Source organism: Syzygium oleosum, unplaced genomic scaffold (assembly GCF_021117445.2).
Source record: "Syzygium oleosum isolate NSW1041296 unplaced genomic scaffold, Sole_v2.1 Sole_v2.20, whole genome shotgun sequence".
Lineage (NCBI taxonomy): Eukaryota > Viridiplantae > Streptophyta > Magnoliopsida > Myrtales > Myrtaceae > Syzygium > Syzygium oleosum.
Window position 1 is genome coordinate 4,110,645 of NW_026607504.1, and position 25,877 is coordinate 4,136,521.

At 40.1% G+C, this 25,877-nt stretch overlaps 1 protein-coding gene, 1 long non-coding RNA gene and 1 pseudogene across 6 annotated transcripts in view; all 3 read left to right on the plus strand.

Annotated features, from left to right (window-relative positions):
- LOC115683628 (uncharacterized) overlaps positions 1-25,877 on the plus strand; it is a 61,703-nt gene that overhangs the window by 28,956 nt on the left and 6,870 nt on the right. The gene's annotated exons all lie outside the window — the stretch shown is intronic.
- LOC115669460 (serine/threonine-protein kinase/endoribonuclease IRE1a-like) lies at positions 361-20,249 on the plus strand (annotated as a pseudogene).
- On the plus strand, positions 6,927-11,303 carry LOC115665651 (uncharacterized). The gene is made up of 4 exons (XR_008818546.1): positions 6,927-7,059; positions 9,792-10,038; positions 10,486-10,789; positions 11,082-11,303. It is a non-coding gene; the product is annotated as an uncharacterized LOC115665651 (long non-coding RNA).

Consider the following 25,877-nt stretch of genomic DNA (forward strand, 5'->3'; position numbering starts at 1 on the left):
TATCATGATAAATTTACTTTCAATTTATTTTCGTTCATCACAGAAATATTAATTTGTGATTTTTTTATATTAATCAAATTTAACGTAAATTAACGAAAGATAAATTTATCATAAATATATTAATTTAAAATTTTTAATAATTAAAAAATTAATTTAAGATAAATTTATCGTATCGGTTTGAATTTTTGATAATCAAAAAATTAGTTTGAATTAATTTCTCCCACGCCAGCTGGTCCCGGCACTCCATAGAAGACGCCGAGCGTGTGTACCGGTGGTGAAGCTTTGAACTTTCGTTCCCTTCTCGCTCACCACTTGCGCCTGCTCTCTCCCCCCTCTCTCTCTCTCTCTCTCTCATTCGAGCTTCTTCTTGGTCTCTCGCTCAATCGCGGATTATCCTCATGGGGATCGAAGAGATGGAGGGACCCGTTCCATCTTCTTCCGCTTCGGTTCATCGGTGGAAGTACGACGTGTTCGTGAGCTTCAGGGGCGAGGACATCAGGAAGAATTTCGCGGCCCACCTCTTCCGCGCGCTGAAGCAGGCGGGGATCTACTACTTCTGGGACAATGATAAAGAGGAGACCGGGATTCTTATTGAGGCCAAGCTGATCGACGCGATTCGCCATTCTAGGGTTTCTCTCGTCGTGTTCACCACCAACTACGCCGACTCGCGGTGGTGCTTGGACGAGCTGGTGGAGATCCTGGAGTGCAACAGGAGGTTCAGAGATCATCGGGGTCATGTGCTTCTGCCCATTTTCTACGATGTTGAGCCACGCGACGTTCGGAAACAGATCGGGCGATTCGGGGATGGTTTCGGAAGGTGTTTGGCCACCCACGCGGACGATTTGCTGGTGCAGAAGTGGAGGGATTCGCTAAAAGAAGCTGGATTTTTGTCAGGATGGCATTTGAATAATGATGCTAATGGGTAATGCACCTTCTTCCCCAAGAAAATTATGTTCTTGTTAGTTGTATTCCCAGGTCCGCAAAAGCTCATATTGGTTCTCGATTTGAACTCTACTGCTGATTGAATCTAGTTCGTGTGTTTCTTGCTTATGTGCCGAAGGCGTCTCCGGGCTATAGTTAGTCATATTTGAACTTGTTCTTCCCATACAACTACAGGGATCAATCGCCTTTCATCGAGCAAATTGTAGGACATCTCTTGAAGATTATTCCCAGAACAAGCTCCCCTGACAGAGAGGACAATCACCTCACTTCAAAAAATGAAGGCAGGCTTCACTATAGTAGGAGCAATGATGACCTATGGATGAAGCTCAAGGACCTTCCTGGTGGTGATATCATGAGTAGGATTCGTAAACTCCGCGTATCAAATACACAAATAGCCAAGGGAAGTAATGGGACCATTGTCTTCGAGGGCTACTATGAAAGTCGACCTGTTGCGGTGAAACGACTAGTCAAGGGTCATCATGATAATCGTGTCATCAACGAGATTGAGAATTTGATAGAATCTGATCTACATAAAAATATTGTTCGGTATCATGGAGTGGAGGAAGACCAGCATTTCGTGTATCTTGCTCTAGAGCGTTGTGCTTGCAACTTAGATGATTTAATTCAAGCACATTCAGAATCTTCAAATAAATCTGTCTTCCCTAATGATCCAGCATCAACGGTTGGTTATAAATCCAAATTGGATTCTGTTAGGGATTTGATGCAGGATGTTAAGTTGCGGAGGCCAGATGGACATCCCTTACCTTTCTTACTGGACTTGATGAGGTAATTTTTATGTTTTCATTTGAATTGAGAGATATATGAAGTATGTTGCTTATTGAGGCACTCTAAAAATCAACTCACATATTTGTATTTGTGTTGGGCTTTCCGACATATGTTTTACATGACTCAAAAGCATCTCATAGAGATCATTATCTTTCATGAACTCTTCTTTGCTGGCTCATGTGGGTATTATGGACCTAATAGATCTCCTGCAAAAACTTCCAAGTGATGTATGATTAGCCTAATGCAATTAACTTCGTGGGCTGAGTTTTGAATCTTGCAGCTCTAGGTTAAGTTCAATGTCACTATCAAGGCTAAACTCTTACTTATCTTCCCATGTAAATCAATTAGGTATTATCAACTACATAGTAATAAAAACATTGATTTCCCGTTATGGTAAAATCAATATACCTTCTTTCTTTTTGATTCACGAATGCTAGAGAACCTCTAGGCACTCAAATCAGTAAATGGTGATGTGATCGATACAGTGAACAAAGTCTTTATCGGGTTTTTCATTTAGAGTTTACGCATAGAACCTTCTAATGTACTTCTGGCATCCTTTCTGGGTCTTAGTGTGTTAGAGAAATTCCTTAATTTTCAATAGGATATGGCCTAAAATTTACTTAGGTATTTGATGCGATCGAGTGGCCTAGATACTATTTGGTTCCAAATACATTGTTGGTTTAAGTCTTAATGTCTTCTTTATATTATGATACATGGATGTGGTTTAAGCCTTAATGTCTTCTCTATATTATGATACATGGATGTGGTTTAAGCCTTAATGTCTTCTCTATATTATGATATAGGGATGTGGTATCGGGACTCGCCTCTTTGCATGGCAAGCGAATAATCCATCGGGACTTAAAGCCTCAAAATGTCTTGATTACTAAGGATCCAATATCATTAGTTGCTAAGCTGTGTGATATGGGCATTAGCAAATGTCTTCCTCAAGATAAATCTTCTTTGGGACGTCATGCCACCACTGGTAAGTGATCATGACAGCTTTATTCAGACCTTTGAACTTCTTTTCCTCATGATCGATCTGTGCATAATCTGAATTTTTACGTGGTTATCATCTTTAGATTCTTGGCTAAAACATTCCGACTAATAATTTAACTAGCTAGACCAATCTCTTCTTATAAAGAATATGTTATATTGGAAGTCAGGTTGCTTTGCATTGCTTTTTATGTTGTGGTAAAGTTTGTGGAGATTAACAGTTTTTGCCACTCTCTCCCTTCATTGATTGGTGAATCTATCGTATTCATCTATATATCGTTCCAGTGATGGTGAATTTTTTGTTGATCTCTGATATTTGTCTTGCAGGTTGTGGAACCTCAGGATGGCAAGCTCCTGAACAGCTTGTTCATGGGCGCCAAACATGCGCAATGGATATGTTTAGTTTAGGTTGTGTCTTGTTCTTTTGTGTCACTAGTGGAGGACATCCATTTGGTGAATATCTAGAACGCGACATGAATATTATGAACAAGAAAATGGACCTGTCCTTGGTGGAATCCATACCAGAAGCTCATGATTTGATTTCGCATTTGCTAAACCCGGATCCTCAATTGAGGTGAGAGTGCTATCATCTTTAATTTGCATCACTACCATTTTCATTGGGCTATTTGATAAATTTAGTAACCATTATTAGTTGACTATTTTCCATCTTCTTGTATGCTCAAATCTTATTAGTATGAAAGGTAGCCTGATTTTCGTTGAACTTGGCTCAAATATCTGTCCAGCCGGTGTGGTTCTACTTGATGAGCAAAAAACGTGTAGGTCACATTCATTTCTTTGGGCAAATGACAATAGAAGCCTGAGAAAATATTGACCACGTGATACACTAAATGCTTTTGACAATTGTGATATTCCAATGGAAAATGGTCATTGTCAGAAGCTTGTTATTAGGGCTATAAGTTTCTTACCTGCCCACGAACATAAAAATGCACTATTTAATGGATTCTTGCTATACATCCACTGAAGAGGATTCCGAGAATTTAGTATATGGCGCTAACTATGAAGTTGGAGAATAGCACTCTCGCTTCCCAATCTTTTGTCTTGAAGAATCATAGGGACTGAGTGATTATATTGCTAATTTAAGATATTTGGAGTAAATCATTCCTGGCTTCTTGTCATAGTCAAATAATAGCCTTCATCCTAGAGTCAATAAGTCGTGAAGTGCGTTGAAGTTTTCAGACATTTCGGTTACTCTCTCATTTGAGCTAATGTGCTTTTAATTGTTTTAGAGATTGTACCAATGCCATGTTTGTGACGCATTTGAATTCGAGAAGTCGGCCCCATCTCCGTGTTGTTTGTTTAATTGATTTCTTTGAGCATTTTGGGTTACAATTCATTTTTTGTGATAATTTTCCAAGGGTTGATAGTAAATTGCTTTTAATTACTGGCAGACCAAAGTCATCGGACGTGCTTCGCCATCCATTTTTTTGGAGTTCAGAGAAGAGACTGTCTTTTTTTCGTGACGCCAGCGATAGAATACAAGAGAATGTTGTTGGGGCAATCGGGTCAGATCTTCTGAACGAATTGGAGAGCAAGGCACCACTGGTTTTTGCTGGGAATTGGGACAGCAAAATAGAACCTATATTTATGGCTGAGATACATGGAGGGCGCAGGCGCCCCTGCTACGACTATAGCCGTGTCGGAGACTTATTGCGAGTCGTGCGAAATAAGTTGAGCCACTACAGAGAACTTCCAGAAGATGTTAAGGTACTCTCTGTGTGTGTTGAATTGTTAATGATTTCTGCAGCGGCACATGCATGTAAGGCTTCTCCGGTAACTTTTCAAATCTCGGATTGTATGAACTTGGGCCTCATAGCAAGCCTGTTATTTGCTTTGACGATGGTTTTGGCAGGAACTCGTCGGACCGGTTCCCGAGGGTTATGACAATTACTTTGCTGAACGATTCCCGGGACTCTTGATGCTGTCATATAAAGTGGTATCCCAGTTCTGCAAAGAAGACGAACGCTTTCGGGAGTACTTGGGAAGTGTTGATGCAGTTTAACCCTTTGGCTAAATTACCCACGGTGATTCTTCTTCAATCCAGTCGGTGGTGGCTCAAACATTACAGGTGCATTCCGCCCGTTGTTTTGTTGTGTCTATTTTTCTTGGTAATAGAAATCGAGTTGGACGGCCTTAGGGCCCTTGTTTGTGTATGTAATGTATTGTTGTTCGTATCAAATACTTTTTGCATACTATCACCTCATACTTTAAATGTATAGTGTATTGTTCTTGATATTGCAAATATTATATATTATATTTTATTTCGTGCAATTCCTTTGAATATCGCAATTTATAAATTTATTTTTCTGTATTTTATTGAAAAACTTAATGGCCAGCCCTAGCAGCGACTTTTATTAAGAAAAAGTACTTCCCACCTGTAGTAGTTTAGCAACTTCACCACCTAGTTAGTAATTTTTCATGTGGAAATCTAAATATCAAAAGATAAATATATAGGCTAAGTAGATCTCAAAGGAGTAGGTAACTTTCTCAGTCATAAAATGTCAATCTACTAGCAAGTTAGTAGTTATCTATGAAATAAACATTACTCTGTTAAGAAGTAATTACCCACACGGTTAATGATTTTCCTATGTAATTTCTAACATATCACCGCCTCACCGGTATTGACTTTCTCGTATAGTTGATAAAATTTCTCATTGTAGCTAATAGCTTTGGATATTAAAGTAATGATCTATAAGTGATTAAAATACTGAAAAAAATTGACTTCCATGTATTTCAAAGCCTCTAAAAGAAAAAAAATGGAATAAAAGGCATTAAAAGCTCTAAACCTTATACGTATAAAGTACAATTGATTCCTAATGTTTTTGAGTTAATTGCAATAATACTATATCTTCTTCGAAAAATGCAATATCCTTGCACGGAATGACAAGTTGCCTTGCGGCACTCATAAATTGGCTGCATTGCAACTTTAAATTGTGTTGTTCGATAGAGTTTTACAACTTTTTCTTATAATTAAAAGTAAAGGTCTAGAACTTGATTGCACCAATTAAAATTTCCATTACTTTATTACACTTTTCAATAAAATGTTTAAGATTCCTTTGCATCAATTAAAAAGGCTTATGATTTGAATGCATTTCGTACTTAGAATTTCGGACTTTATGTTGCATTTTTCCGAAAATTAGCTATCAATGAATAAGCAATTACTAACTAAAGTCTCTATAAAATTTCAAATCTCCCTTGTCATAAATCAATCAGCTGCGTCGCCGACGCACGCGGCAAAAAATGTGAAGGCACTTCTTTCACCTACTTTAGGGTATACACATCTAAATACATTGTGATTTGCTGGTTGACCAATTCATTGACGCGCAAGGAGAGGGAAAGGCTACTCTCACTCTTCTCTACTTCACCTTCCACCCTTTTTCAATAATTTTTTCTTAATTTTATTAAGATTATAATTAACTAAGCAGTTAGTAAACCTTGACATGGCACAAAAGAGTATGGTTCGGTATGCTGCCGTATCACAACTTGATTTTGACATAAAAATGGGATATCGCCATCGGGGTTGATTTCTTTTGAATTTTTTCAAGTGTTGAGATTTTGACACGAGGTTGACCTTAAAGCAAAATCGACAAAGTATATTTCATAATAAATGTAACTTTATTCTTCTCTTTTTTCTTCCCTTTCTTCCTTGCTTTTGTTTGTCTTTACCTCGGTATAATCCGAAATGAGGTGTGCTAATTTGAAGTTAATATGGCTTTTTTTTAAAGAGCTCTATGTATTTTCGAACTTATAAAGTCAGGTGATAGTGATTTTTTAATGGAAAAAATAACAAGCAAGTTATTGAATTAAATATGCAGTGTCTTATGGATTTTAACATATTAAAAAACTTTGGGTTAATATCACAAAAAATCTTAAATTGGTGTGATAAATGCACTCGAAATTAATTTTTTAATTATCAAAAACTCCAAAATGGTACATTTGTGGCAAATTTATTCAAAATTTATTTTTTAACCACAAAAAATCTCTAATCGGTACACTTGGGATAACTTTACATTTCGTTAATTTTCGTTAAATTGTATTAATATCATGAAAAATCATAACACGGTGTTTGGAAATAAGAGACGCGTTCTTGCGAAATATAGAACTATTTTTCAAATAAAACAAGACAAAATAACGAATTCTTTTACCTGTTATTATTACAAAACTAAAACCAATTCTTCTCAGTCGTTCGGCCCACGACGCTCTCTCCCTCTCTCGCGCCTAATTGCCCTAATTCCCCTTTCTTCACACCTCGCGCAGCTTCGTCGCTCACTCTCAGACTCTCTTCCACTGAACATTTGAAGAAGAGCGACGGCTTTTCAGGTACCATTTGGTCTTTCAGGTTCGGCCTTTCTGGGTTTTGCTTTCTGCTGCGCGTCTCTGAGTATTCTTTTTCGTTCTCCGCTTTGGTCGGTTGCGTCGAGTTCCTTGGGTCCCTGGCTGTGGATTAGGTTTCGGGTTCTGGGTACTTTGCTGTAACTGGCCGGAGTTTCCAGATCCGCGACTGTTCATGGGTTGAATGTCTTGAGCTTCTTTCGGGCACGAAAATCTTAATCTGTTCTCAAGGGTTGACATTATGAACGCTCATTTGAATTTGATGTTTCTCTGTGTTGCTTCTCTTGGATTTGTTTGTTTACTGCCTATTGTTGTGAGAAATGCTGGCCATACGTGTAGCTAGAGACTGCTGCTGTGTCGTCTCCTTTTCAGGACAGTTTTTGATGGATATGTTTTCTTAGTTCGTGCACTGTGGACTGTACACACAGGCTTCTATGTTTTTGATGTATATGTTTCCTATTCCCTAGGAAAAAAAATTATAATGGCCATTCTTGGATCCACCCGGGAACCAGACCGGGTCCGGTCTGATATGGGCATTAGTAAATGCCTTCTTGAAAACGAATCTCCCTTGGGATATCATGCCATCATTAAGTACACCATGACAACTTTATTCAGACCTTTGATCTTCTTTTCCTCAAGATTGATATGTGAAGCTCCAGATTCCTGTCTAAAAAATTTAGACTGATAATTTACTTGTTAGACCAATCATTTCTTTTAAAGAGTACATTGTGTTGGAAGTCAGGTTGCCTTGTATTGCTTTTTATTTGTGGTAAAGTTTGTGGAGGTTTAACGCCATTGCCTCTCTTTGACGAGTGAGTCTATCATGTCCATACCGGTGATAATTGATCTCCGATGTTTGTCTTGCAGGATGTGGAACCTCAGGATAGCAAGCTTGTGGAACCTTGGATGGTAAACACCAGAACTGCTTCTCTATGGGTGCCAAACACGCACAATGGGTATGTTTAGTTTAGGTTGTGTTTTTGCATTATTCGTGGAGGACATCCATTTGGTAAACGTCGTGACATAAAAATTGAGATCACCATAATAGACTTGTTCTCGGTGGCATACATAGCAGAATCTCATGATCTGATTTTCGCATTTACTAAAGTCAGATCCTAAATTGAAGTGAGATTGCTGGTGCATCACTGTCATTTTCATTGCGCTGTATGATAGATTTTTGTAACCATCTTTTGGCTTAAATATCTGTTCCTTTACTTGATGAGCAAAAAATGGTTAGATATTTAAGCCAAGTTTGACAAAATTCAGGCTATTTTTAATACTCATAAGATTTGAGGATCAAGAAAATGGAAATTAGTCAAATAACAATGGTTACAAAATCTATTAAATAGCGCAATGAAAATGGCAGTGATGCAAATTAAAGATGACAATACTCTCACCTCAATTTAGGATTCGGGTTTAGTAAATGCCATATCAAATCACGAGCTTTCGGTATGGACACCACCAAGGACAAATCCATTGTGTTGTTCTCAATTTTGATGTCGCATTCTCGATATTTACCAAATGATGTCCTCCACCAATGATGCAAAGAAAAGTACACAACCAAATGTTGTTTGGCGCCCACCAGGAAGAAGCAGTTCAGGTGCTTGCCATCCGAAGGATCCACAACCTGCAAGACAGACATCAGAGCAGCTATCACCACTAGGACCATATATTGATTGGGAAACGAGTATTTATAATGAATCTTGATTTGGAAACATACAGATGAAGAGCTTAACAGAGGAGTGTAAGTGCAATTCAACCAAAGTAGGGGTAGTTCAATAGGAAACAACTGGCTTTTGTAGAAGGGTCATGTAGCATCAGTTTGGAGTTGTCCTCATGTTGTTCCTTATTTAGGTTTCCCCCGCGAATTTGAGTTGTTCTGTTGTGTCATCTGAAAATGTGCCACCCAGCTTCTTGTGGCACCTGACATAATATGAAAATATCCTTTGCATGTTAAACCCAGTCCTAATAATTATTTTTCTCCTCTGTCGTCTTGATGATCTTACCGTGTCTCATTTCATTTTGTGTTAAAGAATTTCCTGTCAATTTGGTATTGCTATCAATGCCTTCGAGTAGGATTTCTGTTCCTAGCTGCTAGTTAATCAATTATTGGTAGAGGGCACACGACCACCTTGTTCACACTTGCCTTCATTGATCTTAAATGTCTAATTAATGGAAAACATCAGTTGGTTCAGATGTCTTGTTGGTTTAAGTCCTAAGATCTACTCAAGGTTATATCATACAGGGATGTGGTCTCAGGGCACATCCATTTACATCGGTTGGGAACGATTCATCGAGACTTAAGCCTCGAAATGTTTTTATTACTAGGGAATTATGTGCTAAGTTATCTGATTTGGGCAGTATAGACTCTTCCCTGGGATACATCTTCCTCAGAATATCATGTCACTGTAAGTGCTCTTGACAGCTTTACCTGGACCCTCGATCTTCTTTGCATTTGAGATTGATCCATGCAGGTCTGAATCTATTAGGTGATACTATAACCATCAGTTGTATAATTTCAACTGTAAGAGCTGTCTTTTTTTCTAAAGAAGACCTTATATTGAAACTTTGCTGCCTACATTGTGGTATGATTTTGGAGATCTAACGGTTTCTGCCGCCGTCTCTTTTGATTGGCCATTGAATCCGTAATGCCACCTCTGTATCTGTCTGAGTGACAATGGCTCTTTAACAAATTTAAATACCCGATGTCTATCTTGCAGATTGTGGCTGATAGGGATTGCAAGTGTCTGAACACCTTTGTCCTGTGCAGCAAACATGTTTAGTTGATGTGTTTGGTCTTGGTTGCATCTTGTTCTTTTGCGTCACTGGCGGAAGACATCCATTTGGAGACAATCCAAAGGGCGATAGTAATATCGAGGATAATTCGATGGATTTGTCTCCCGTGGAATTTATGCCAGAAGTCACAGATTTGTTCACACGTTTACTGAACCCCCATCCTGACCTGAGGTGAGAGTACTGCCATAGAATTTGCATGATCTCTCTTCCTTTCTAACCTTCAGTGGATTTTGTGCAAGTCATATGTAGCACTCAAATTTCTGTGTATCCGTTCCTTCTAGAAGTACGACGACCAAACAACATTGAACCATAAATGCCATTGATAGTCATACATGTTCCAATGTAAGCCAATTACATGTAAAACCGTGGTCAGTTAGCTGCTGCAACTTGTCAGTACTCGAAAATGCACACGCCAATCATTACTAATGTAATATTTAGGGGACTGAATGATTCTCAGGGATTTTAACTATGTTTCTCGCTAGAATAGTAGGTTAGAGAAACTTGGTTTCATTTTCTAATTTTTCGACGAAGATGCTTAGTGAATTACTGAAGTCGGTCTATCTCCTACGGCCAAACAACAAAGACATCTGCATTCTGAACTCTTCTGATGTCTGGCAGGCCAAAGACATTGGAGATGCTTCACCATCTACATTTTTGGAATTAAAAGACGAGACTGTCCTTTCTCCAAGACATCAGCGACTGGGTAATATTGAAAGCTAGGGGAACTAATCCTGATCTTCTGGAAAAATTGGAGAGCATTGCTTGGTGTGTTTTCGACGAGGAATGGAACGGAAAGATAGATAGTGAAGTCATTAAGCATATGCGTAGGTTCAGGGCCTACTAGTTTGAAAGAGTCAGGGACTTGCTGCGAATAGTGCGAAACATGTTTAGCCATTCCATAGGACTTCCACCGAAAATTCAGGTATGTTTCTACTTTCCAGTGCAACTACTGCAGGAAAATTTCGCATCTACGATGACAAGGACATTACTGATTACATTACTATCACCAATACGTGAAGTCATTACTTTATATTCAAAATTATCTATCTACTTTACAGTCATTAAACACGTCTTCTGGTGAACTATCGCTGTAAGGTTACATGTGATTGCTGCAGCTGAATCTCGGCAAGGCTTATAGAGTGAATGTATCCGCGAGCAGTAGTGTGGACTTTGTGGCTCAAATTCAATATTGTTCTGATGGTTGGTTGTGGCAGGAGATAGTTGGATTGTCTCCCGAGGATTTGGACAGCTATATCGTGAAACGATTCCCCAGACTCTTGATTGAAACGTACAGATTCATCTCCATGCGCTGCGAAGATGAGGAACGCTCTCCCTTTCTGGAGTACTTCAACTGGTGATCCCAATGGTTTATTAACAATGAACTTGGCAATAATTCGGGTCGATAAACACAATTTGCAGGATGGTTGATTTCGGCATCGTGCGTACCAAGACGAAACATAAACATTTAGGAAACCTGTGTAAATGTTTATATGATGTATATGGTTTGTGGTAAATTGCTATCTAGAGGTGATGGATTCATGCCTGTATATGCCCGAAAGAGAAGACAGAATTTTCAGAACACGTTGACCCACTTTCCATTAGCGTAAGATATATCATACTGTAATTTCTGCTGCAAATGTTATTTTTTGACTGAACAAAATGGACTTAATCCAAAATAAAATTGAGTGATAATTTACATTAAGATTAATATACTAAATGATGCGACAGATTTCAAATATTCGAGTTACCAAGTGATCCATGTTGGACTGTGCGAGTGTTGACCAACTGCTTGAATTGGGTTGAGCGCAGGGCTTAAAAATATTGAATTTTCTGATTAATATCGCAAAAAATTCCAAACTATTACATTCATATAACATTTATCATAAACTAATTTTTGTGTCGCAAAAAAATCTAAATTGATACACTCGTGACACGTTTAGTCTAAATTAATTTTCATGTCATGTAAAATCCCAAACTAAATCTACCCTCCATTAACTTTTGTCAAGTATCTCGTAAATTGTGATGTGAAAACACGCATGTACAACTTGGATGATCAGCATGTGACGAGAATCCAATGTGGAAATTCAACATAAATGGGTTCCCTAAATGATGTCATTTTCAAGAAGTCAAATGTGAAGAACTGAACTGAGATTGGGATATCCGCAAAAATATGCTAATTTTGCTTAAGAGCTCTCTCACGTTTTGAAAATTTGCTAAAACTTCCAATTTTGCCTTAAGATTATGGTAGTCATACCGGTTTTGGATTTTTTGAGACACGAAAATTATTTTGCGGTAATTGTGGCACAAGTACACTAGTTTAGGATTTTTTCGTGATATGAAAATTAATTTCAGATAAATGTGATGCGAGTGTATTAATTTGATTTTTGTTGTGCTGTTAATCCCAAATTTTCTTCGCAGAAACAATCCGACCTAAGCGATACTTAGCGGGCTGGCTTGAGCCTTCGAAGAAAATCGATTCCCATTCTGTTGTGGCAATTCGGTGGAGTATGTTTCTGTATGTTGCCATGATGTGAGCTTGGTTCTTTTTTGTATTAAGAAGTTATGCCACAGTTTCATAGGATCTGTATGGTCAAATGGCATAATGCGGTTGGTCATTATAGGGTTCGAGCAGAGTATAAGTCTTCAGACGTGCATGCGTCTGGCGAGAAGAAACTGCTTATTTCTCTTGTGTTTCGAGTTTTAAATTTGAACATGAGTCGAATCTGCCGCATTAGGGGCATTTAGTCTAGTTAGTGAATTTTGCGAGGACAAAAACCCTGCATATGAGGGGAAGAGCAGAAGGGATCAGAGAAAGCGAGAGATGCTCACGATCAGGTCCAATGGTGATGCTTGCGTTTCCTGAAAGCACACCGCCGATATCAGAGGATCGAACGGTTCATCTTGGATCTTGGAGAAGCACCGTGTTCGAAGTTGATTCTCTGACTGGAAGACTGGTACGCGTCTATGGTTCATCAGATTTTCCGTCTGCCTCTAGAAACGACATGGAAGAGAGACGAGGTACTGTTTTATTTGTTAATGATGCGAAGGATTTCGCAAAGTCGAACTCTAACAACGAGCAGCCTCGTCCGAGGACCACTGTTCTGCTCTGATTTCCGATAAGGTTTCGTGGAGCTTGTCCCTAGCTGAAACAGAGGCTTCCTTACTTGGTGAAGAAGACAATGGTCATTCCGGTAGTGCACCTCCTGTTGATTCGAGATATAGACTTGGTTGGGAATGTGGAGACCTCTTTACTATGCAATTCTCTTGCTCTTGTCCGCCTATTGTCGTTCACGTTCGAATTTGTCAGATGTACAATTCATCTTCTAGACCTTCTCAGCCTGAGATTGGTCGATCCTTGAGTTTTGAGCCCAAGAAAGTGAGGCTTCCTTCTTCTGATCTCATGCTTCATCAGCAACTGAAGATGGATATTATGGTAAGGTTGCAAAACGAGGATATGCTTTTGATGTGATACTGTCACTACCTGCTCCAGAGATCCATAATTCACGAGTTGTCTGTCGGTCGGGCTTACCATACAGCCTTCTACGGCGATATTTCGTGCATCTCTTTTGAGCAGTCAGAAGCTTCATCTGTCATATTGATGATCTTTTTTATCATCGACTGGTTTGTCTACTATTCCGTTCAAGTGCCAAACGAACAACCGAAGCTGTTGGGGAATTCTCGTAATAATTGGATTCGGAAAAAGAAGATGAGAAAAATGCTTCCTTCGGACACCTATCATATTTGCATGCTTCGACTAGTGGACACTTGGAAATAGGTTACATGACTAAGCAAATTGCACGTCCATTACTGCCAAAGAAGTTTATCCTATAAATATGAGTATTAGTGGAATTTATTTGGCCTTCTTGAAATTGAGAAATTGGCACAAAGGGATGTAGCCGAATTTGGAAAACAAAAGAAAAGAAAACGAGAGAGATTTCAAGTTCGTCAAACTCAAAGTAGCTTTTATTGTTTGGTTTTGCAAATCTCTTTTTTCAAATTGTAAACTTATGTCAGTGATTAGATTTATTATAAGTAATGAAAGGCATAGCACGGCATGATAATATAGAAAGAGAAATTTTTTTGTTGCATACATTTTAGATCGGGCATTTACTACCATTTTGATTATTTGAAATGACATAGAAAAACATTTCTTGAAAATAATTATGAATTGATTAATTGTGAAATGTTCTTAAAATGCTTTTATGAAAGACTTGCAAAAGGTTATATGTAGTAATTGTGAACCTGGTTATATAATGTATTATGTTTTGAAAGGTTATATGTTTTATTTTGTGAAACCGATTTATGATATAGATACTAAATTGGTTTTGTGGATTTTGGGATGATGTTAGTAGATTTATACTCATTATCACTGTGAACCCCATTGAGGAGTTTGTAATTATGCATGTTATTTCAGGATATCTTTCTAAGCTGAACCACCGACTCATATAAGTGGAGACATAGCAAAGAGGAAACTTGGTTGCCTCTGTCACAGGGCGTTAAGCATGACGCAGTTGAATATTAGGAAGTAGATTGATTAATAGAATGGACCATTGATGTTTAATTTGATATTGTTGATGAATTAAGTATTTTCAATGTGTATAAAACTCAATTGAAATGAAATAATTCATATTTGATTTGGGACGTATACCATAATCTAGTTCGGATTATTGAGTTTATGGTATTTTTTTATAAATATGCACGGTAGATGTTCAATTTGCTTATAAGAGATATGTACTACTCATTATACCATTGATCTTAAATACTTTTCAAGTTGTTTAGCTAGCGGCAAGTATGACGAGGAATTTTGGGTAACTAAATTTTGGGTGTGAGTTGAGATAGTTAAATATATGTTTGATATGGTATTTGTTGATATTTAGTTTATTAGTTTTGAAAGTATATATCCATATTACTGTTTTCATTATACATATAGAAGGATGTACATATATTTTAATAGTATTGTAATGGTTATATTTGAAGTTGCGTGTTCTTTGAGTAGCAAAATGGCCATATCATTTCCCCTACTAGAGTAAGGATCTTGGGATGCGACAATTCTAATTTCAAAATAATCTGGAAAGCATATGTTTCGAGGGAACGACGAAGCAACCACGTTAATGTTAGGAGTGACGATGAGGACGATCGTAATTTGGAATAGCCAATAATCAATGGTGGATAGCGAGGTTAAAACTTAAAAGAAAGGGTGAACCCCTGAACACAAAAAGGAAAACGACGATCGAAAATGAAACCCCAAGCACCTCTTCTCCGCCTCCGTCTCCTCCCTCGCCCTCTCCGCCTCCATCTCTCCCGCGTTCGTTAGCAGATCCAGCGACCTGCTCAACATACTCGACGACTCGGAAGGCGTCACGGACCGAGATCCGGCGATCCAAGGCCACGATTCCGTCGACATAATATGTTGAGGTCGTTTGAACTCAACGTTTTGCCTAGCCTACAGGAACCACCTTCCAAGAAGAAGAAAACGGGCAAGCCTTCTTCAGAAAACGAAGGTAGGCTTGACAATAGTAGGAGCAATGATGACTTATTGTTGATGGGAGAGACTGTATTTGTTTTGGATCCGCCTATTCTACCTTTTCCGATTGAGCTAGAGAGTAATGGCAGTTCAGAGGACAATCACGTCTCTTCAGAAAACGGAGGCAGGCTTGACAATAGTAGGAGCAATGACGACTCTTTGTGGACGGTAGGGACTTAAATTTTATCAACCGGTACCTTGCAATGTTTGAATGACGACTCTTTGTTGACGGTACGGACTGAACCTTTATCACCCGGTACCTTGCAATGTTTGAATGATTTTCTCACTCCCATTTTTGAGCTAGAGAGTAATGGAAGTCCCGACAGAGAGGACAATCACCTCTCTTCAAAAAAATGAAGGCAGGCTTCGCTATAGTAGGAGCAATGATAACCTATGGATGAAGCTTAGGCTGCGCATGGCAACCATTTTGTGCCCAAAATCTGATTATGGGCAGAAATGATTCTTTTTGATTTTGTGTCCGAAAATAATTTCTAAGCATTTAAAGGCGTTTGGTAACTGCCCAAAATTTTTGTTCTTAGAATAGAAAAAGAGCAGAAATGCGTTTCGTAACTACATAAAATTTCTTTTTATTAATAATATTTTGAATTTTTTAATATTTATTTCTTTTTTTTCCTTTTTTTTTCTTTCTTTCCCCTTCCTTTCTTGGCCATGGCCGGCCGCCGGCGACCGACCACAGGCCAGGGCCGGCGAGGGCGTTGCGGCCCTCGTCGCCGCCCTCGCCGATGGCGACGGCGAGGTCAGCCTCGCCTTGGCTGGGCGAGGCCGTGAGCCGCCCTCGCCGGCCCTGGCCTGTGGCCGATCGCCAGCGGCCGGCGGGTTGCGGGGTCAAAGAACAACAACAACCAAAAAAAAGAAAAAAACCAAGAAGAATCAGTTTTGAAAAAATTGTTTCAGAATCAAGAAGCTACAATTTTTTTTTATTCTTGATTTTGTTCTAAAACTGATTCTGGGCACAATTTTTTGCAAAATTGTGCCCGGGCACAAAAAATTTAAAAAACGGATTTCTGTTTTCAAACTGATTCTGGGAACAAAAGAATAGAATCAATCACTATTTGGCAAGTTGTGAAACAGGCCCTTAATAACCTTCCTGGTGGTGGCATCGGGAGTACAATTGGTAAACTCCTCGTATCAAATACAGAAATCGCTAAGGGAAGTAATGGGACCATTGTCTTCGAGGGCTTTTATGAACTTCGACGTGTTGCGGTCAAACGACAAGTCAAGGGTCATCATGATGATGATGTCTTCAACGAGATTAAGAATTTGACAGAATCTGATCTACATCCAAATATTGTTCGGTATTATGGAGTGGAGTACGACCAGTATTTCGTGTATCTTGCTCTAGAGCGTTGTGCTTGCAGCTTAGATGATTTAATTCAAGCACATTCAGAATCTTCAAATAACTCTGTCTTCCCTAATGATCCAGCATCAACGGTTAGTTATAAATCCAAATTGGATTCTGTTAGGGATGCGATGCAGGATTTTAAGTTGTGGAGGCCAGATAGACATCCCTCACCTTTCTTTATTGAATTTGATGAGGTAATTTTTATGTTTTCATTTGAATTGAGAGATATATGAAGTATGTTGCTTATTGAGGCACTCCAAAAATCAACTCACATATTTGTATTTGTGTTGGGCTTTCCGACATATGTTTTACATGACTCAAAAGCATCTCATAGAGATCATTATCTTTCATGAACTCTTCTTTGCTCTGGTGCTAGTTGATGGACTTAATAGATCTCCTGCAAAAACTTCGATGTATGATTAGCTTAATGCAATTAATATCGTGGGCTGAGTTTTGAATCTTGCAGCTCTAGAGTCACAGGTTAAATTCAATGTCACTATGAAGGCTGAAATCTTACTTATCTTCCAATGTAAATCAATTAGGTATTATCAATTACGTAGTAATAAAAACATTGATTTCCCGTTACGGTAAAATCAATATACCTTCTTTCTTTTTTATTCATGAATGCTAGAGAACCTCTGGGCACTCAAATCAGTGAATGGTGATGTGATCGATACAGTGATGAAAGTCTTTGTCAGGTTTTCATTTAGAGTTTACGCATATAACCTTCTAATGTACTTCTGGCATCCTTTCTGGGTCTTAGTGTGCTAGAGAAATTCCTTAATTTTCAATAGGATAAGGCCTAAAATTTACTTAGGTATTTGATGCGATCGAGTGGCCTAGATATTATTTGGTTCCAAATACATTGTTGGTTTAAGTCTTAATGTCTTCTCTATATTATGATACATGGATGTGGTTTAAGCCCTAATGTCTTCTCTATATTATGATATAGGGATGTGGTATCAGGACTCGCCTATTTGCATGTCAAGGGAATAATCCATCGGGACTTAAAGCCTCAAAATGTCTTGATTACTAAGAATCCATCATTAGGTGCTAAGCTGTGTGATATGGGCATTAGCAGATGTCTTCCTCAAGATCAATCTTCTTTGGGATATCATGCCACCGATAAGTGATCATGACAGCTTTATCCAAACCTTTGATCTTCTTTTCCTCATGATCGATCCGTGCATAATCTGAATTTTTACGTGGTTATCATCTTTAGATTCTTGGTTAAAACCTTCCGACGAATAATTTAACTTGCTAGACCAATCTCTTCTTATAAAGAATATGTTATATTGGAAGTCAGGTTGCTTTGCGTTGCTTTTTATGTTGTGGTAAAATTTGTGGTGATTAACAGTTTTTGCCATTCTCTCCCTTCGTTGATTGGTGAATCTATCATATTCATCTATATATCGTTCTAGTGATGGTGACTTTTTTGTTGATCTCTGATATTTGTCTTGTAGGTTGTGGAACCTCAGGATGGCAAGCACCTGAACAGCTTTGTCGTGGGAGCCAAACACGCACAATGGATATGTTTAGTTTAGGTTGTGTCTTGTTCTTTTACGTCACTGGTGGAGGACATCCATTTGGTGAATGTCTAGAACGCGACATCAATATTAAGAACAAGAAAATGGACCTGTCCTTGGTGGCATCCATACCAGAAGCTCACGATTTGATTTCGCTTTTGCTAAACCCGGATCTTAAATTGAGTTGAGAGTGCTGTCATCTTTAATTTGCATCACTACCATTTTCATTGGGCTGTTTGATAGATTTAGTAACCATTGTTAGTTGACTATTTTCCATCTTCCTGTATACTCAAATCTTGTTAGTATGAAAGGTAGCCTGATTTTCGTTGAACTTGGCTCAAATATCTGTCCGGCCGATGTGGTTCTACTTGATGAGCAAAAATGTGTAGGTCCCATTCATTTCTTCTGGCAAATGACAATAGAAGCCACGTGATACCCTAAATGCTTTTGAACAATTGTGATAATCCAATGGAAAATGGTCATTGTCGGAAGCTTGTAATTAGGGCTATAAGTTTCTTACCTGCCCACGAACATAAAAATGCACTATTTAATGGATTCTTGCTATACGTCCACCGAAGAGGATTCCGAGAATTTAGTATATGGCACTAACTATGAAGTTGGAGAATATCACTCTCGCTTCCCAATTTTTTGTCTTGAAGAATCCTAGGGACTGAGTGATTATATTGCTAAATTAAGATATTTGGAGTAAATCATTTCTGGCTTCTTGTCACAGTCAAATAATAGCCTTCATCCTAGAGTCAATAAGTCGTGAAGTGCGTGGAAGTTTTCAGACGTTTTGGTTACTCTCTCATTTGAGCTAATGTGCTTTTAATTGTTTTAGAGATTGTACCAATGCCATGTTTGTGATGCATTTGAATTCGAGAAGTCGGCCCATCTCCGTGTTGTTCGTTTAATTGATTTCTTTGAGCATTTTGGGTTACAATTCATTTTTTGTGATAATTTTCCGAGGGTCGATAGTAAATTGCTTTTAATTACTGGCAGACCAAAGCCATTGGAGGTGCTTCGCCATCCATTTTTTTGGAGTTCAGAAATGAGACTGTCCTTTCTCCGAGACACCAGCGACTGGGTACAACCAAAAGCTAGCGGGGGAACTGATCCTGATCTTCTGAAAAAATTGGAGAGCATTGCTCAGCATGTTTTCAACAAGGAATGGAATAGAGAGATAGATTGTAAATTCATTAAGCACATGCGTAAGTTCAAGGTCTACAAGTTTAAAACAGTCAGAGACTTGTTGCGAATTGTGCGAAACACGTTTAGCCATTACAGAGAGCTTCCACCAGAAATTCAGGTATGTTTCTACTTGCCAGTGCTACTAATGCAGGAAAATTTTGCATCTATAATGGCATGGACGTTATTGATTACATTATTATCACCAATGCGTTGAGTCATTATTTCATATTCGATGTTTATATATCTATTTTTACAAAAATTAAACACGTCCTGCGCTGGACTATCACTGTAAAGATATACATGATTACCGCAGCTTAATCTCCGCAAGGCCTTTAGATTGAATGTATCAGCGAGCAATAGTGTGAGTTTGTGGCTCATATACGATATCGCACTGATGGTTGGTTGTGGCAGGAGATCGTCGGATCATCTCCTGAGGATTTGGACGGCTATTTCGTACGTGAAACGATTCCCCAAACTCTTGATCGAAACATACAGATTCGTCTCCATGTGCGCCGAAGATGAATGCTCTCGCTTTCTGGAGTACTTCAACCAGTGACCACAACGGTTTATCAGCAGTGCAATTTGCAATAATTCGGGTCGATGACCACAATTTGCAGGATGGTTGACTTTGGCATCGCATATAAAGATGTCATTACACACTTGGAGCACATACATTGATTAAACCTGTATGGACATGTTTATATGATGCATATATGGTATGTGAGAGATGATAATTAGAATGTACGGTCAGCTACAAAATATCAAGTCTCTCTTTTCATGGGTAGGTTATGATAAGTCCAATGCGTTAGTTGCTATCTTGGGGCGACTGATTCATGCCTAAATATGCCTAAGAGAGAAAGTCAGAATTCCAGAACGAGTTGATCTATTTATCTATGAGCCTCCGACAACGCATACTGCAATTTCTGCTGCAAATGTTCTTTTCGAAGTAATAGAATGGTGTTGATCCAAAACAGAATCGAGCGATAATTAGCATATTTAAATTGATGTACTAAATGATGTTAGAATCAGAATATCGTGATGCTTGTGTTGAGGTTCTATGTATCCTACTCTAAACTCTAAAAAAACTTTCGCGAAAGTTCAAGAATCTCAATCGATATCAACTACAATGTCCATTTCAACTTAAACCCCACGATTAACGGCCGGTTGATTCGTGTGATCATGCATTGTTTGGATTATATAGATGACTGACAAGACATCACCGTGGTTTCCTACTTCAGAAAAACCTGTTTACTATGTACAAATCAATAAAGAGAGTGGATCGGCTAAGAAGCCTCCCCCGAAATCCAGAAAGAGGGGGGGTTTGAAAAAAAAAAGGTAAAATGTTCAACTCTTTTTTTATGCTTTTTGGCATATGGAATATTAGAGGACTTATGCACCCCCTCAAGCAGGCTGAGATTAGATCTTTTGTTAGATCTAACAACCTCTCGTGCATTGGTATTCTGGAGACTAAGGTCAGCCCGTCTCTTTTTGACAATATTTCTGCTGGTTTAGTACCGGGATGGTTATGGTCCTCTAACTATGGCCACTCTCCCCGAGGCAGAATATGGGTAGGCTGGAACCCCCAGGAAGTTGATTTTGTTGTTCTATCTATTTCCGAGCAGGCTATCCATGGCCGTGTAAATCTTTTGGCTCCTTGCAAGACTTGTCACCTTTCGGTGATTTATGGCGGACATACTTTTATCACTCGTTGGACTCTTTGGGCAGATCTCATCCGGTTAAGCCCGCAATTTGCTGAAGTGCCTTGGGTGATTGCTGGAGATTTTAATGCCATCAGAGACCATTCAGACAGAATTGGCAGCTCCAACTCTTGGATTCCTGCATTCGACGAGCTCGCTAATTGCCTAGATCAAGCTGGTCTTGATGACCTTCGATATGTTGGTCACAGATTCACGTGGTCTACTTCCTCAGGTACTCGGCGGAAACAGAGGAAGATAGACAGGGTGCTCATTAATGAATACTGGACCAGAGCGTTTTCTTTTTCGGAGGCTACCTTCTTAGCCCCAGGAGTTTCTGATCACTCTCCGATGGTTATAAGAATTGATTCTCCCCCGGTCCTCAGAAAGCCTTTCAAATTCTTTAACTGCTGGATGCGGCATCCCTCCTTTTTGAGTATTGTGGCGGAAACTTGGGACTCTTATGTTTCTGGCACTCCCATGTTCATTTTATACGTAAGTTGAAGCTCCTCAAAGGTCGCCTCAAACTTCTCAATAGGGAATCTTTCTCTGACATCTCTACCCGCACTGCCCAGGCGAGAGCAGAACTAACTTCTACTCAAGATGCCCTTGCTAGTGACCCTTGGAACCAGTCATTGGCTAACCAGGAGAAGGACCATCTCCGAGTCTTCTCTGAACTCCGTATTCAGGAGGAATTGTTCTTCAACCAGAAATCTAGAATCAGATGACTGAAGGAAAGGGATCGCAATACTAAGTATTTCCATCATTCTGTCAATCGAAGGCATCTCCGCAATCGAATAATCTCGATTTCCGATGGCGCTGGATCTATCCTTTCTGACCCGACTCTAGTCCGTGACCATATTGTCGCATACTATGAGAACCTGCTTGCCTCCGACACGTCTACCCCTCGGCCAGCAAGTCGGGACATTCAAGCGGTGATCCAACGCCTCCTCAACGAGAATCATACTCAACTTCTGTCCCGCCAGGTGACTAACCTTGAAATCCGGGATGCTTTTTTCTCTCTTCCGAAAGGTAAAGCCCCCGGACCTGATGGCTTCAATGTGGACTTCTTTTTATCATCTTGGGATATTGTTGGACCTTCAGTCACTTTAGCTATCAAGGACTTTTTCCAATCCGGCTCCTTGCTCAAGGAGACCAATGCTACCATTCTCACCTTGGTGCCCAAGGTCCCCAACGCCTCATCCATGAATGAATTCCGGCCGATTGCCTATTGTAACACGGTTTACAAATGTATTACCAAGATATTGGCCAATAGAATTGCTGCAGTGCTGCCTGCCATTATCAGTCCCACTCAGAACGCTTTTGTCAAGAAGCGGCAACTTGGGGACAACATTCTTCTTGCACAAGAACTCTTTGCGGGATTTCATCATGACCCGCACCTGCCAAAATGCGCCATTAAAGTTGACTTTCAAAAGGCATATGACACCGTTGACTGGATTTTCCTCCAGCGGACCTTGCAAGCCTTTGGGTTCCCCTGTATGACTATCGAGCTTATTATGCAGTGTGTGACGACCCCGAAATTCTCAGTTGCAATTAATGGAGCCCTCCACGGTTTCTTTCCTAGCGGCAGAGGATTACGTCAAGGGGACCCGATGTCTCCTTACCTCTTTACTTTGGTCATGGAAGTCTTCACCGGAATTCTAGTTACCCAATCTCGTATCCCGGGTTTCAAGTTTTTCTGGCGGTGTAAGACCACATCTCTCACCCATTTGTTTTTTGCTGATGATGTTCTGTTATTTTCGGAGGCAAACGACACTTCAACTGCCCTTCTTAAGAGTGGCCTGGATCTTTTCTCCCGGTGGTCGGGACTTAAGCCAAATGTCAACAAAAGCGAGATATTCTTCTCGGGTGGCTGTCCTACTCTCAGGAACCGTATTTTACACTCATTTGGCTTCATCGAAGGTACGCTTCCTTTCAGTCCCTATTTCTGCCTCCAGATTGGGTAAGAATGACTGTAACGCGTTAGTCAATGCTATCACGGCTAGAGCTCGCTCTTGGACTCAGAGATTCCTTTCGTTTGCGGGACGTCTTCAACTTATAAAATCTGTTCTCCATTCTGTTCAAGTCTACTGGGCCTCTATTTTCTGTCTTCCACGTTCTGTCCTTGCAAGAATCGAATTGATCCTTAGACAGTTCCTATGGAAGGGTCCAGACTTGGGGGTGGGGGGTGCCAAAGTCTCTTGGACTGATGTTTGCCTACCTAGGTCTGAAGGTGGACTTGGTATTCGTAGACTTATCGACTGTAACCGTGCAGCTATGCTTAAGCACATCTGGGTCCTTTTCACGGACAAGGAATCTTTATGGTACAAATGGATCCATTCCAATTTTCTCAAAACGAAGAACTTTTGGGTCGCCCCTAAACCTACGGTGTGCTCCTGGGCCTAGAAGAAAATCTTAGATCTCTGTTTCGAATTTCAGCAGCAATTCAAATGGAGAATTGGCAATAGAGGCAATAGAGAACACTCTGGTTCGACTTCTGACATGATAAAGGCCCACTCTATAAATTGTTCTCTAATAGAGACATATTCTGCTCTGGCATTGCAAGAACGGCCTCGGTTAGGGATTTCCTGTCCTCCGAATGGCACCTGTCTAACGTGATACAATCCTTCAATTCCTGGACTGAACATACCCCCCAGCCGGTGACGGAGTCGCCGGACCAACTTACTTGGCAAGGTCATCCTTCCGGAGTGTTCTCTATCTCCTCGGCCTGGGATTTAACTCGGAAAAAGGGACACCATGTTTACTGGGATTTATTCATTTGGGACTGCAGTTTTGCCCCGAGACATAGTTTTTTGCTATGGCTGATGACCCTCAACAGGCTTCCGACCCAGGTCCTCCTCCTTTCCTATCACAGAATCTCTGAAGGACTTTGTGCTTATTGCCAAGGTATGCCAGACTCTGTTGATCACCTGTTCTTTGGTTGCACTTATACGGGCTCTTTAGCGTCATTTTGGGCCGCCAAATTTAACCTCCCCTGGCACAACGGGTCTTGGCAACATCTTCTCCGCTGGGCGTCCACATCCATTGCTGGCAACAGCTTCCATCACCGCCTTGCTCGGTTTGCACTTGGAGCTCTATGCCACCTCATTTGGATAGAGCGTAACAACTTCCTATTTAGAAATGGGACCATTTTCCTGCCTGCGATGCGGAACCATCTTGTCAAAGCTGTTCGAGATAAGGCTCTTTCTCTCAAGCCTGTTGCAGATACTCCGTGCAATAGAAGAATCTAGGCCAGCTGGGACATCCCGACATCTATTTTTCTTAATGTTCTGTAGTTGTTGTTCCTTTGTGGCTCTTTAGTCCGCTTGTTAGAGGCTCGGCTCGTTCTTCTTGTCACCCGGGCCCCTGCAGCTTGTAGCGCCAGCTAGCTTTAGTCAGCCAGTACACCTTTGCAACTATCGCAACACCTGTGTTGCGTTAGGTACAAGGTTTTTGTGTACGGCTTTTCTGCTGTATCTTGTGAATTGAAAAGTATATAATCCTTTTGCCTTACCAAAAAAAAAAAATCAATAAAGAGAGTACCCACCACATGGCCTGGAGAATCCAAAGGCCTAACTCCGTTCAGCGTCTGTCTTTCCTTTTTTTTCTTTTCTTCTTTTTGGCCGCCATGCAAGTCTTGGTCTTCCTGGACGAAGATTCCTCTCTTTTCTTAGCTAGGAAGTATCGTGCATGCAAACTTGCCCGATAAATCAAACCAGTTTGAATATCAAGAAACGGTGAGACTCACATTCAGTCTCGTGGGACAAAAGAAAAACCGACCTAAGCTTTTCTACTTTCTTTCCGTGTCATGACCAGCTCTATGAGCGCACTTTTCGCGAAACGGGTCGATCCGATAATCTCCGCTATTTCTCGGAAAGCACTCTCGCTATCATCATTCCTCGTCGTACTACATCCAACTCGTTATGATGATGAAAGGGCATCGTGCTTAGCGATGTTCATTAGGTCTAGTTTATTGGGCCAGTAGGACCCCTCAGTGCATCCATTGCACCACCTTTCAGTCCTATAATCTTTCTCTTTTCAGTTCGACAATGGTCGGAAGAATCTCATCATCGTCCTAAGGAATCTTTCTTCTTGATTTTCGCTCTTGCTTAGTTACATTGCAATAATGCAGCGATCGCAGGAAGCTTCGGATCTTCCTTCCGTGGGCTGCAGCAGTGCCTTTTGGCCTCTCCTCAGTCTCGCTCGTGGTTTCATCAGACAGCATGCAGCTTGGAGCCGATCGAGTGTTATGGAAGACCTCATCGATCATTCTTTCAGGCCGAGCAACGCCGGTTCGGGGTTGGAAGGGCCTGAGCAGGTGGCGGCGTCGGTTCGGAGCGGACAGGACGGAGCGTTGATGCGGTTGCCCGTTGGGTCTCTCAAGTCTCTTCAACCGTGAGTACAACTCCTTCCGATTTCTTTTTAATATGTAATAAATTAGGAACAACTCCTAAAGAATTAGTGAGATCAACTTAGAACAGTTTCTTCTGGTTTTGCTTAGCAAAGAAGTAAGGGAGAGACTATTCTCACATTCCTGACACACACTCTTTGCTTTTATATTTTAGCAGGAATTTAATTAAAACCCTAAAGTAGAGCCATTTTTTTTTCAAAGAAAGGGGCTTCAAAGTTATAATGTTTCAAATAAAGACATGAAGTGACCGAGTTAATCTTAAATAAGGGTCTAATCTCGCTAGCCGGCCGGCATGTCACAT